The sequence below is a fragment of the Moschus berezovskii genome, chromosome 8 (assembly GCF_049115385.1).
Source record: "Moschus berezovskii isolate FMDL1 chromosome 8, NW_MosBer_1.0, whole genome shotgun sequence".
NCBI lineage: Eukaryota > Metazoa > Chordata > Mammalia > Artiodactyla > Moschidae > Moschus > Moschus berezovskii.
In genome coordinates, this window is record NC_142467.1 from 37,918,945 (window position 1) to 37,933,758 (window position 14,814).

A 14,814-nucleotide genomic window follows, 5' to 3' on the forward strand; every position below is an offset into this window, starting at 1 on the left:
ATGGGCTCAGCATTTATTATTTCTATGGTTCACAGAAGGATTTCTACATAGCTCTCACTGCTTAAAAAGTCTAACAATATTGAGGTCTTCTTGGATGCACTTTCTGATTTCACCAGCTTTATTACATCAGCTACCCCTTTCCTCTCTATTTAAATATTGGTTCTCATTCTTCTTTGAAAAAGCACTTAGAATACATCAAAACAACTCCTGACCATCGTGCTGTTGGATTAGTGTTCTGGTTTTTTTTTTTTTTTTTTGCAAGTACTTTGAGGATCCTTCTTGTGAAAAGTATGGCATCTCGAGCTAAGTTATAAAGTTGAATTAAGAGACAATATCTGGAAAGAGCTTACTAAGATTTCCATGTAGAAACGCTATAAGAATAAAGTATCCATAAACATGGTCAATGATGATGTTGCTGGCACTATTAGGCTTATCACAGGTCAAAAGTGGAATGTTTGAAACCAAGGAAGAGCATTCTCCCCCTAGTCTGATAAGTGGGAGTAATGTTGGAGTAATAGAAGTCTCTTTAAGCCTTATAATTTTAATCTTTAAATAAAAATAATAAAGTATTGTGAATGTATATATATATATATGTTTTTTTTTTTAATTCAGGAACATAAGAGCCAGAAGCAAGTGTCTTCCTCACTATCCTCCTGCCAGATCCACCCACCATCTACCTATTTCACAGTCTGTATTTTCAGCATCTAAATTCTACCAAGTGATGGTAACTTGAAGCTATATAGCACAGTTGTAAGAGTTATTTCTGAAGACATGACATAAATAACTTGAGAAACATTTCAAGAAATTAGCTATAAACAAAACAACAATGATAACAGTAGAAACAGGAAAAGTTCAAAATTTCTTAGGATTTTTTTTTTAATTACTGAATCTGTTCCATGGAATTTTCTAGTTACTCATCAAAAACCTGAATTCCCTCCAGCATTCCTGGCAAGTGGGATTCAGCATCTGATTTCTCACTTTGCTTTACTTGTGTTGGGTTGAAATCTGCACCCTGGTCCTAATTCTCACCTTTGAAGCTACACAAAATAATATTATTTCAGAGCAAAACTACATGGCAGTCACATAAACAAAGATGTCTATCATGTCTTCTCTAATTTAAGCTAAGACTCCAAAAATAATTTTTTGTTCATTACAGAACCTGGTTTTCTTATTTCTTCTTATTCTTTTCACTTTATTTTAAACATAATACAACTAATCACCATAGCGTTTTCAATTCCACTGATTGCACTAAATCCTAAGTATCTGAGCTATTAAATAATCCTCTGATCATTTTTACTACAACGTATTATTTTTACTCATCACAGGACTCTACATTTATCCCTGCAACTTTGCATCATTTTTACCCATCATTTTGTTTACTATCCATCTCTGATTTACTATCATCCTCAAGCTTAGTGATGTGTCTAGACTGATTTTTTTTTCATGTGTTAAAAAGATGATTGGTGAGATGTTACATTTATATACGTATTCTTTTTGAATAGGCATGTTTTCCTCCTTAAAAGTATTTATTGAAAAAAGAAATAGTCATTATATTTGTCTCTAAAGAGAAGATTAACATATTTTTTTCTATTTTCTGATGAGTTTTAATCAGTAGTTTAATGAAGGAAAAGAAATATGTTCTCTACTCTAAATAGGAAAAAAAGAAATCCTAAATCTGGAAGGATAATAAGGGTACGTAATATTGGTCATCTCACTTTGCAGATTTCACCTTTAAATGAATATGCTAGACCTAAGGGACTCAAATTCTATAATTCTGTTTATCTGATTTATGTTGGTAACTACATAAGGAAGTCACCTCTTCACATATCCTTGTCAGAATTGGCAGACAAGCTCTAATAACAACATTGTTGATTTGATTACAGTTATTATTTTCCTATGGAACTAGCCATAAGGGCATTCAAAAACATTACTCTTTGAGAAATTATTTTGAGAAATCCTTGGTCATTTATGTAGCATTCTGTCTGTGCAAACAAAGCATTTAGCAATTCCCCCTATTTAGAGAATTACCTTCTTCTGGGAAATTAGAGAACATTTGTCTCACACCCGTCTACTTCACAGCTGTTTTTCCTAAATATGTTTTTAAATCACCTTGGATGACCACTGCCTTGCTTTGCTGTTCCTCTCCACTAGAAAGCCTAGAACTACCATCCTCTCCAATAATACTGTTATTAATACGCTGCACTTTGCAAAAGGACAATGTGAAAAAAATCTATCTCCCTTCTTTGTCCTAAACTTTGAACTCCTGGCACCCCAGGTTTGTGTGTATGAAATTAATCAAAAACTCAGAGATTATTGGAGGAGGTTATTCCACAGAAAAAGCAAACTTGGCAACAGATGTTAAATAGTACTTTCCATGATAAAAAAGAACCAATACATATATTTATGCATTTATACATAAGTAAATAGAAAACACAATCAAAATCTTTAAGATCAGTATGGAATTGTCTCTTGAACAACATATTATTGCATTTTCTCACTGCAAATCTCCACTGGGCTTAATATATATATATATATATATATATATATATATATATATATATATATATTAGAATTGAGCCTCAGAAACCCAGTAGCTCTTTTTTTGTCAAATAATAAACTTCAACAAAGTAACTTTATTATTTGAGCATTAATGTTCTTACCTTCGAGGAACTTGAACCAAAGGATTTCAGTATTTGTAAAACTACTTCCCAGCTAATACTAGAGGACCTGAAACATTTTCCCTGTTTGTTTTAGAAACTATTATGGAAAGTCAGTCAGTCAGTCAATAAATGCAATTTAAGACTGTAAGTGGAAATTGTGTTTAGTCGCTCAGTCATAGCCAACTCTTTGTGACCCCATAGACTGTAGCCCATCAGGCTCCTCTGTCCATGGGGATTCTCCAGGGAAGAATACGGCAGTGGGTTGCCATGCTTTCCTTCAGGGGATCTTTCCAACCCAGGGATCGAACCTAGGTCTCCCACATTGCAGGTGGACTTCTTTTTTTTTAACTGTCTGAGCCACCAGGGAAACCCCAGAAAACAGGAATGGGTAGCCTATCCCTGGGCTTCCCTGGTGGCTCAGATGTTAAAGAATCCACCTACATGGCAGGAGACCTGGCTTCCATCCCTTGGTTGGGAAGATCTCCTGAAGGAGGGCATGGCAACTCATTCCAGTTTTTCTAAATCAAAAGCAAGAAGGGACAAACTAATGCTGGTGGGCAGAATCCAATGAAATATAAGTTTCAGTTCTATTAGAAGACCAACTTCTGTCACATTTATCCAAAGATGGAATGGACTACCATAGAAGAAATAAAAATTTTCTTTTTTTATTAGTGAAAGTGTTCAAGTATGACCTGAACTCCATGAATGGGTTTATGAATGTTTGTTTCATGAGGAAATTACATGGTCCCTAAGAACACCTAAGAACATTTAGCAGAATCTTGAGATTATCTGGGTACATCCTAAATAAGAACTGTTTGATAGAGACTTTGAATGGATATTTGCATTCAAAGAATCAGGTATGGAGTTTTTCTGGAATGAAGTGAGGAGGAGAATGTTTAACGAGGATCTTGGTGGTAAATGTACTTTGGAGGAACATTGGAAGAGAAGAATGGAGAGGCGCTACTAAGTTGTACTAAAGGAGGAAGATAATTAGTAGATTATAAAATAATAGTTAATATCTATTGAACACATACTAGATGGCAACTATATACATTGATATTATCTCTAATTTATCATCATTGCATAATAGAATAAAATGAGGCTCACAAAGTATGTATATTAGGTATATACCTACCTAATGTTCCAAAACTAGTATCTCTAACTCAAAAGTATACACTCTTGTACACTGTGCTTATATAAGACAGATCTGACATAATTTTCTGTTTTTTTTTTTAATTGAAATATGTTTGATTTACAATGTTATGTTGGTTTCTGGTACATAAGAAAGTGATTCAGTTATACACCCACAAACACATATATTCTTCTTATTTTCCATTATAGTTTATTAAAAGATATTGAATATAGCTCTCTGAACTATACAGTATGACCTTGTTGTTTTTCTGTTTTATTTATTTTAGCTTGTATCTGCTAGTCCCAAACTCCTAATTTTTCTTTTCCCCCTTTCCTCTTTGGTAATCTTAAATTTGAATTTTATGTCTGTGAGTCTGTTTCTCTTTTGTAAATAAGTTCATTTGTATCATCTTTTAGATTCCACGTACAAACGATATGGCTTCCCAGGTGGGTGCTAGTGGTAAAGAACCTGCATGCTAATGCAGGAGACATGAGACATGGGTTTGACCCCTGGGCTGGGAAAATCCCCTGGAGCAGGAAATGGCAACCCACTCCAGGATTCTTGCCTGGGAAATCCCATGGACAGAGGAGCATTGCGGGCTATAGTTCATGGGATCACAAAGAATTGGAGATGCCTGAAGTGACTTCACACACACACACATACGTATATGATATTTGTCTTTCTCTGTCTGACTTCACTTAGTGTAATAATCTCTAAGTCTATCCATGTTACTGCAAATGGCAGTATTTCATTCTTTTTTATCAATATTCCAGTGTGTGTGTGTGTGTGTGTGTGTGTGAGCTGCTCAGTCTATGGGACCCTATGGGCTGTAACCCACCAGGTTTCTCTGTCCATGGGATTCTCCAGGCATGAATATTGGAATGGATTACCATGCCCCCGCCAAAGGATCTTCCCGACCCAGGGATCGAACCCAGGTCTCCTGCATTGCAGGAGACTCTTTACCATCTGAGCCACAAAGGAAGCATACACACACACACACACACACACACACACACACACACACACATTTTCTTTATTCATCTGTGGTTGATGAATTCTTAAGGTTGTTTCCTTGGGTGTTGTAAACTGTGCTGCTATGAACATAGGGGTACATGTGTATTTTTGAATTAGAATTTTTTTTGGATATATTCCCAGGAATTTAATTGCTGGATCATATATTAACCATAATTTTAGTTTTTTAAGAATCTTCCATACCATCTTCCATAGTGGCTGTAGCAATTTCCATCCCCCTGAACAGTGTAAGAAGGATCCATTTTCTCCACATCCTCTCCAGAATTTTTATTTGTAGACTTTTTAATGATGGCCATTCTGACTAGTGTGAGTTGATACCTCATTGTAGTTTTGATTTGCATTTCTCTAATAATTAGCCATGTTGAGCGTCTTTTATGTGTCTATAAGCCTTGTATTTTGATATCATTTTCTAAAGTTAGGACTCAGACTCTCTGGACCAACAATATTTTTTTTTGACATTTTTGTTATGGTATAAGTGACCTCTCAGTGGACATTGTAGGAAATCCCCATGCAGTCCTTCTTGGGAATTCAGTGCAATAAGGATAATATTGCTCTGGGAAACAAAGGACAGTAAAGGGCAGTTTTCTGTACTGCAGCTTTAAATTGTTCTGGCTTGGATAGGAATAGAATGTTGAACATATTACAGGGCATTTTGATGCCCCTAGAAGGATAGGCAGGAAATACTGATTTCAAACCTCAAGACACAAATATAGAGAGACCAAAATGTCATACCTAAAAGAACATGGGATATGAATTCATGATTTCTGCCTGTCTAACCAGTACCAGTTCAGTTTAACCTTTTTTTATTACGTTTGTCATATGTTGAGAATATAGGAATTTTTAAAAATGCTTGCCCTCAGGAAGTTCACCTGGTAGAGATTCATAATCAGTGTAATTGGGCAGACAAGATGCTGAATGCAAAATATATGATTTACGGACTGTGCTTCTGGAAACACAGAATCAGGAGGCATCTGTATTGAGAAGGAGGGATCAGTAATTATTTCATGACATTTTTACTGAATTTCAGCAGTTGAACGAAATTAGCAGATTAGAAATGGACTTCCCTGGCTGCACGGTGAGCTCAGAGGCATGGTAACTGACATTGTTTATAAACAACAAATAGCTCTGAGAAATAGGAATATAGGAAACAAGGAAGAATGTAATGGATGAAAACACTAGAAGAGAAAACTGAGTCCAATAGAGAAAGATGTCCATTGTCCTCACTGAAGGACTTGAGAAAAGGCAAGGGCATCTCAACTGTACCACAATGGGGTTGTCTAAACAATTTATAAGAGCACTTTTCCCTGGGAATTGCCCTGATAGTTCATAGAGTGGAGCCTTATTCATCATGCTTGTACTATTGGACCCCAAATCAAACCTCCCTTGAGGAATTAGGTAACTTGTGTTCATTAGCAGGCAAGTTACCTTGCCAAATTATTTATCATCTCTAGGCATCATCTTCATCACCTATAAAATGGTATTACAGAATGTCCATGAGAATTAAGTGAAAAGTATATGAAGGTGTTTATCATGGGGAATTGTCCACAGTAAATGAGAAAAAACTTCCATCAACAGTACTACCACCCTCATCACCATATTCACTGCTGTCATCATTGGCTTTGGTCAAATTACGTCTTCTATTTCCATTATTTAGAAATGGAGTCAAAAATTACCCCCATATCTGAGAGAGCAGCTACCTAAATTTCTGATGGCCTCTTTGATTTCATTCCTTAGTTATCTAGGTGTCTTTCTGCCCTTGAGTTCCTCCTGAAAGCATTGTATCCTTCTTATAAAGTCATCTTTTTGGCATCAGGTAACAAGGTTACTGTCACTAGCTCCTAAAAGGAACCTTTTAACTCAGGAGACTGTATACCAAACTTGACAGTAAAATTTCAGATTGTGATTGACACAGTATGGCATTTTGATGGACTGCACAACCCACTAGGAAGTAAATGTAGACGATGTATTAAACAGATTCTCAAGTGTACTTCCCAGACCTTCTGGAAAGGAATGTACTAATTGGCAGTTACTTACTGATCTTGCTGTTTCATAAATCTCTCACACCTCCATGGAGTAGAATAAGCATTTTAGTACATGCATGAACTCTTTCAGGCCACTAGGGGACTGCTGAGCATCGTCTTCTGGCAGGGCTACCCAGGGCCTAGAATCTGTTTGCCTATTTATCAGATGGTTGGAGTATGGGAACGACAGGACAGAATTTTGGGTTTAAGCCCAGTGATGTGCTCTGGGGAAACATTATAGAAGAGCAAGCAGAATGGAAGTCTATTAGCATGGATTCTGTTGGACTTGGATAAGGTAGAAATTCCATACTTACCGCCTCCTAAAGGGATATTCTCAAAGCAAGTGGTAAAATAAATATTTGAAAGTGCCATGGAAAGGTCAGGCCTGGATGGGAACGATTATGTCCTTCACGTTGTTATATTAAATGACTTAATGTTTCTTAAAATAAAATGTAGATGATTTCCATTTATATTTGAATGATTTAATCTGAGAGAGGAAAAAAATAAGTGATGAGGGTGGGGGACTCTTCAGAGAAGCAGCTAAGAGGTGTTTAACGCACAGTTTTGAGCTAATGACTCATCAGTGACTGATGATATTGCACCAAAAAAAAAAAAAAAAGGTAAAGGCTCTCTAACAAGCTTTGACCATCAGAGAAACAGAAGGGTTATTTTTACATAAACTTTTACCAGGATTTGAAGAGAGCGTGGTAGGAGTTGAGTATCTGATATGTCAGAATTAAAAGAGCTTCATAACTCTGTGAACATCGCGTGACTTTATTGTAATCATTGCTGCCTCTTTTATTATTATAGCACTGCATCAGTAAGGGATGCAATAGATGTAACAATAGAAAACCCAGCCTGTATTGATATAAAAATATGTGGCTTATTTTTTTCTTACAGCAGAAAAAGAATGGAGGTACGAAGCCCCTGGTTTTGGCAGCAAAGTAATGCCAGTGCTGATGCTGATTTTCGTGTCACCCTAGCGATATGGTTACTTCTGTTTCAGTCATCATATCTCCATCCAACAGAAGTAAAGGACTGAGTGTTAGGGCCACCTCCAGCTAAAGAGAGAGTTGAGAAAGTTGTAAAAAATCCCTGGCTACAGGTAAATGTTCAGATGAATCCTACAAAAAGTTTGTTCCAAGGAATGAATTAATTCCAACAGCAAGGGATATTCTTGTATAGTTTTGTCATCCTTTATAAGGTAGGTGGCCAAGGAAGATGAATGAATGTTAAATTGCCTTCTAAGAGGCCTGTCACTGGCAGGGAACCCCCATAGGTAGATTAATTACAACAAGATTGCCACTGGTGCATTCAGCTTCCAGACCAGGCACAATCTGCACAAATACATGCAGACACTTGTGATAGGCTCCAAAAGAAATATTGGGTTGGCCAAAAACTTTGTTTGGTTTTCTATACCATCTTATGGAAAATTGCAAATGAATTTTTGGCCAACTAATATTTTTCTTATTATGTTTCTTAATAGTTTAAGATATTCTGCTAAATTCCATTATCATCTAATATGATTAATCCAGCCACTATCCAAGGGCTAATAGAGACCTGACATTCAATTAAAGCAGCTGGCCCATCAAAGGTCTAAATAGTTAAACCACCATAATTTAGCTCCTCCTAGAATTACACTTCCTGGTTGCATTGCTGTATTACAAACAGATTTGTTTATGTTTCCTACAGGAAATAATCAAAATAAATTATACCTATTATATCAATTAGTATCCATTATTTTAAGTCCCATCTGGGACATCTCTTATAAAACTAAGTGACAGGAAGATCTTTGTCTTGATGAGAAATTGACATATTCATTCTTTCACAGACTATGGAATGGATCATGTTCCTCCTTTTGACCTTGCTTCCTGGAAACTCAAAGACAAAACAGAATTATAATTGACTTTTTGTGTGCTCATCCTCCCTTCTTCCTGTATCTGTTTTTCTGTTTCTATTCTATACTTTTCTTTTTTCTTGTGAGACTCCTCAAAGCTTTCAGGGAAGAAGATAGGATATAAATAAATATCAGTCAATGAAACAATTATTGATGATTTTCACTTAGTCATTTGGATCAACTTTATTCACTGGATCAAGTATCCATTGATTACTTCATTTGGACTAGTGTTTGAGCTAAAACCTAAGATAAAATGGAATAATACAGAATAGAGAAAGTATTAATTATCAGAGGAAAGTCGATTCAGTTGATTCTAGCAAAACTAGAAATCAGACACTAAATTGGAGATAATATATTTTACAGGAAAGAGGCAGTTACTGGGAAGCTCTGGCCAATTTATACTTTGAAACTACGTTAGCAAAATGCTACATATATTCTTATTTTTCTAATTTTATTGCAATACAGTTGAGTTGCAATACTGTGTGAATTTCCACTGTATAGCAAAATGATTTAGTTGTATATACATATCTTCTTTTTCATATTCTTTTCCATTATGGTTTACCATAAGATACTGAATATGGTAACCCGTGCAACAGGACACTGTTCATCTCTCCTATGTATAATAGTTTGCATCTGCTAATCCCAGCCTGCCAATACCTCTCTCCCCTACACTTCCCCTTTGGCAACCATAAGTCTGTTTGCTGTATCTGACTATTTCTTTTTTATAGATAAGTTCATTTCTGTCATATTTTAGATTCCACATATAAGTGATATGGTACTTGTCTCTCTTTCTGACTTATTTCACTTCATATAACAATCTTTATGTCTATCCATGTTGCTACAAATGGCATTATCTCATTCTCTTTTATGGATAAGTAGTATTCCTTTGTGTATACATACTACATCTTCTTTATCCATTGATGTATTGATAGACATTTAGGTGACTTCCATGTCTTAGCTATTATAAATAGTGCTGCTGTGAACAAAGAGATGCATATATCTTTTTGAATTCTGTTGTAATTTTGTCTGGATATATGCCCAGGAGTGAGGTTGTTGGATAGCTTCTTACTTTTAAGATAAGAAGGAAATAGTGTTCATATATTATTTATGTGGTAAAAACATTATACCTTTTAACTGCACTTTGTAAGAGAAATTTTACTTTCACACTAAAATTAAGAAGAACATACAAAGATTCGACACATATCCCCAACTCCCACACATCCACAGCCTTCTCCATTATCAGCTTTTCCTACCTAGGCTTCTCAATCTAGGCTTCAGCAATACATGACCCAAGGACTTTCAGATGAAGAAGATGGGTTTAGAAATGGTAGCAGAACCAGAGATCAAATTGCCGACATCCTTTGGATCATAGAAAAAGCAAGGGAATTCTGGAAAAATGTCTACTTCTGATTCATTGACAAAGCTAAAACCTTTGACGGTGTGGATCACAACAAGCTGTGGAAAATTCTTAAAGAGATGGAAAGACCAGACCACCTTACATGTCTCCTGAGAAACCTGTATGTAGGTCAAGAAGCAACAATGAGAACCAGACATGGAACAATGGACTGGTTCAAAATTAGGGAAGGAGTATGTCAAGGCTGTATATTGTCACCCTGCTTATTTAACTTGTATGCAGAGTACATCATGTGAAATACCGGGCTGCATTAATCATAGAATGGAATCAAGATTGCCGGGAGAAATATCAGTAACCTCCAACATGCAGATGGTACCACTCTAATGGCAGAAAGAGAAGAGGAACTAAAGAGTCCCTTGACGAGAGTGAAAGAGGAAAGTGAAAAAGTTGGCTTAAAATTCAACATTCAAAAGACTAAGATATTGAGCAACATCACTTTATGTCAAATACAGAAAAATGGAAACATGACAGACTTTATTTTCTTGTTCTCCAAAATCACTGCAGATGGTGACTGCAGCCATGAAATTGAAAGATGCTTGCTCTTTGGAAGGAAAGCTATGACAAAACTAGACAGCATATTAAATAGCAGAGACATCACTTTTGCTGACAAAGATCTGTTAGTCAAAGCTATGGTTTTTCCAGTAGTTATATATGGACGGGAGAGTTGGACCATAAAGAAGGCTGAGCCCCAAAGAATTGATGCTTTCAAATTGTGGTGCTGAAGAAGACTCTTGAAAGTCTCTTGGATAGCAAGGAGACCAGACCAGTCAAGATCAAAGGAAATCAACCCTGAATATTCACTGGAAGGACTGATGCTGAAGCTCCAATACTATGGCCACCTGATGCAAAGAGCTGACTCATTGGAAAAGACCCTGACACTGGGAAAGATGGAGAGAAAGAGGAGAAGGGGGTGACAAAGGATGAGATAGTTGGATTGGCATTGCTGACTCCATAGATATAAGTTTGAGCACACTCCAGGAGGTAGTAATGGACAGGGAAGCTTGACATGCTGAAGTCCGTGGGTTCGCAAAGAGTCAGACACGATTTAGTAACTGAACGTCAACAACGAACTACCTACCAGTGAGGTCCTTTGTTACAACTGAAGAACCTGCATGAACACATCACTGTCACTCAAAGATCACAGTTTTCATGGGGTTCCCTCATGGTTTTGTACATTCTCTGAGTTTGGAAAATAGAGAATGACATGTATTTGCATTATAATATCATACAGAGAATTTCATTGCCCTAAAAACCTCTGTGCTCCACATATTCAATCCTCCTCAGCACAACTCCTGGAAATTACTGATATTTTTATTCTCTACATAGTTTTCCCTTTTCCAGAATGTCTTATATTTGGAATCATATAGTATATAACTTTTCAGATTGCCTCCTGTAACTTTAAAATCGCTATGTATTTGGCAATTAAATGTTCATTTTTAAATGATGGGTGTATCTAAGAAGCCATAGCAAGGAAAATTAGAAAATATTTGTAACAGAATAAAAATGAAAAGATAATTTATCAGAATTTGTTGCATGCAGCTGAAGGTGCTCTAAATGCAACTAAATACAATGTGGAATCCTGAATAAGGTATGAAAACAAATAATGGACACTGGCATAAACTTTTGTGAAATTTGGACAAAATCTATATTTTAGTTAATAATATTGTATTCCACGCTTATTTCCTGTTGCTTTTTTTTTGAGCATAGTTTTTCCATATATTCTCAGAATTGAATTTGAAGTTTCCAGCCTCATTCAAGTTTTTTTTAAATCACTAAGATAATAAGCTTTCTAGACTTTTAGTAGTAATACTAGTTGTGAGAATAAATGGAACAACATCAAGTTTCGAGTGAATATAAATTAGAAATCTACCATTCTATTCATCCTTAGTCAAACAAGTGGAATCAAAATATCATAAGTGTTTTAGCTAGGCAAAAAATCACAAGTTTTCTAAAAATATACAGATTATATTATACATACTATGCATATATATATGTATACAAAAGTTTTTCTACTGCACTTGATAAAGGCTTGAGAAAGAACAATAGCAAAAAAGAAATGCAGAAATTGGAAAACATTAATTAATGAAATGGGAAGACTGAATATGAAATAGAAAAAGTGAAATGAACTAGGTAAAAGAAAAAGATCATCATATAGTCCAGTTGTTTTTAAACATGGTTGCTCATTAGAATCACATGTGGAACATTGGAGATAAAAATAATAACTGGGAATTTATATTTTTCAAAACATTCCAAGAAAATTCTAATGTGCATCTGAATTTTTAAACGTGATTACAGATTTTTCTATTAAATGGTGGTTTTAGTGACATAGAATTCTGTTATTTTCTTTTGACCAATCAGGATATAATGGTATTAAACATAATAATTACATAATCACAATAGTAAAAGATCTTTATCAGTTTTTACAATCAATAGCCAGACAAAAAAATTAAAGATAACTACAATTGCAGGGCTTCCCTTCTGACTCAGCTGGGAAAGAATCTGCCTGCAATGCAGGAGACCTGGGTTCAATCCCTGGGTTGAGAAGAATCCCCTGGAGAAGGAAAAGGCTACCCATTCCAGTATTCTGGCCTAGAGAATTCCAAGAAGTCCATAGGGTCACAAAGAGTTGGACACGACTGAGCGACTTTCACTCAAAATTGCAAGCCTTAATGAAACATGATTAACGTAACAAAATGAAATAATGACATACAATTTGAAGTGTTAACTAGAGAGATGTGGAAAGTGGAAGTACCTCATGCGTGCGTTTTCATCTGCCCAACCAGTCTGTGTTTTTTCATTGGTGCATTTAAGTCATTTACATTTACGATAATTATCAATATATACGATCCCATTACCATTTTCTTGTTTGTTTATGTAGGTCTTTTCCTTTTCTTGCTTCTTGCCTAGAGAAGTTGCCTTAGCATTTGTTGTAAAGGTAGTTTGGTGATGCTGAATTCTCTTAACTTGTCTGGAAAGATTTGGATTTCTCCATCAGATGTGAATGACAGTCTTGCTGGGTAGAATATTCTTGGTTGCAGTTTCTTCCCTCTCATCTGTAATATATCATGCCACTTTAAATGTATCATGTCATCCCTTAGGGCTTATAGAGTTGCTGTTGAAAAATCAGCTGATAACCTTATGGGAGTTCCCTTGTATATTATTTGTCATTTTTCCCTTGTTGCTTTTAATATTTTATCTTTGTCTTTAATTTTTGTCACTTTAATTACTGTGCATCTCAGTGTATTCCTCCTTGGATTTATCCTACCTGGGATTCTGTGCTTTCTGGAGTTTGTTGATTATTTCCTTTCCCATGTCAGGAAATTTTTCAGCTATTATTTCTTCAAATATTTTCTCAGGTCCTTTCTCTCTCTTCTCCTTCTGGGACATCTATAATGTGAATGTTGGTGCATTTAATGTTGACCCAGGGTCTCTTAGGCTGTCTTCACTATTTTTTTCATTCTTTTTCTTATATTCTGTTTTGTGGCAGTGATTTCCACCATTCTGTCTTCCAGATCTGTTCTTCTGTGTTAGTTATTCTGCTATGGATTCCTTCCAGTGTATTGTTCATCTCTGTTTGTTTGTTCTTTAGTTCTCCTAGGTCTTTGGTAAACATTTCTTGCATCTTCTCCATTCTCTTTCTGAGATCCTGGATCATCTTCACTATAATTATCCTGAATTATTTTTTTTTCTGGAAAGTTGCCTATCTATACTCCATTTAGTTATCTTTTGCCCATTATTTTATCAGGTTGTTTTCTTATTTTTGTTTTTAAAGGTCTGCATATATTTTGGATTACAGTCTTTCTTCTATCATATGCATACGTGGCAACTATTTTCTCCCAGCTTGTGGCTTATCTTATTCTCTTCACATTTTCTTTTGCAGAGCAGAAATTTTCAGTTTGAATGAAGTCTACCTTACTACTTATTTCTTGCATGGATTGTGTCTTAGGGTTGTTGATGCCTCAAAGAGGCATCACATACTTTTATAATGGCATACTGGCTATTCTGTATCTTCTGCTTTCCCATATAAAATTTAGAATCCATTTGTCAGTGTCCATAAAACAAGTTGGTGGTATTTTTATAAGGATTGTATTGACTCTATAGATTATTAGGAAGAACTGACATCTGAAGCTCCATCTCCTCCATGATAGCTCAATGGTAAAGAATCTGCCTGCCAAGCAGGAGACACGGGTTTGACCTCTGAGCCAGGAAGATCCCTTGGAGAAAGAAGTGGCAACTCACTTCAGTATTCTTGCCTAGGTAATCCTATAGACAGAGAAGTCTCAGGGGCTACAGGATCCATGGGGTCACAAAGAGTTGGAAAATGACTTAGAGACAATAGTTATTTTATTTTGAAGAGTTTTTCAAATACAGAAATGTAAACTGTTTTCTAAAGTTGTTTTACTACTACACCAATTCATCAGCCCTAATGCATGAAAATTCTTGTCTCTTTTGCACCAGTCTTGATATTGTCAGACTTTTTTTCTGCTTGATTTGATACATTTGACATATCTCATTGTGTTGTTTTAACTTTCATATTTTTACTACTAAGATTAAAAAAAATCATATCTTTTTTGATTTCTTCCTAGTTGAATCACTTATTTACAATCTTTATTTTATTACTTAGTTGTTTATCCTTTATATCAATTTGTAAATTAATA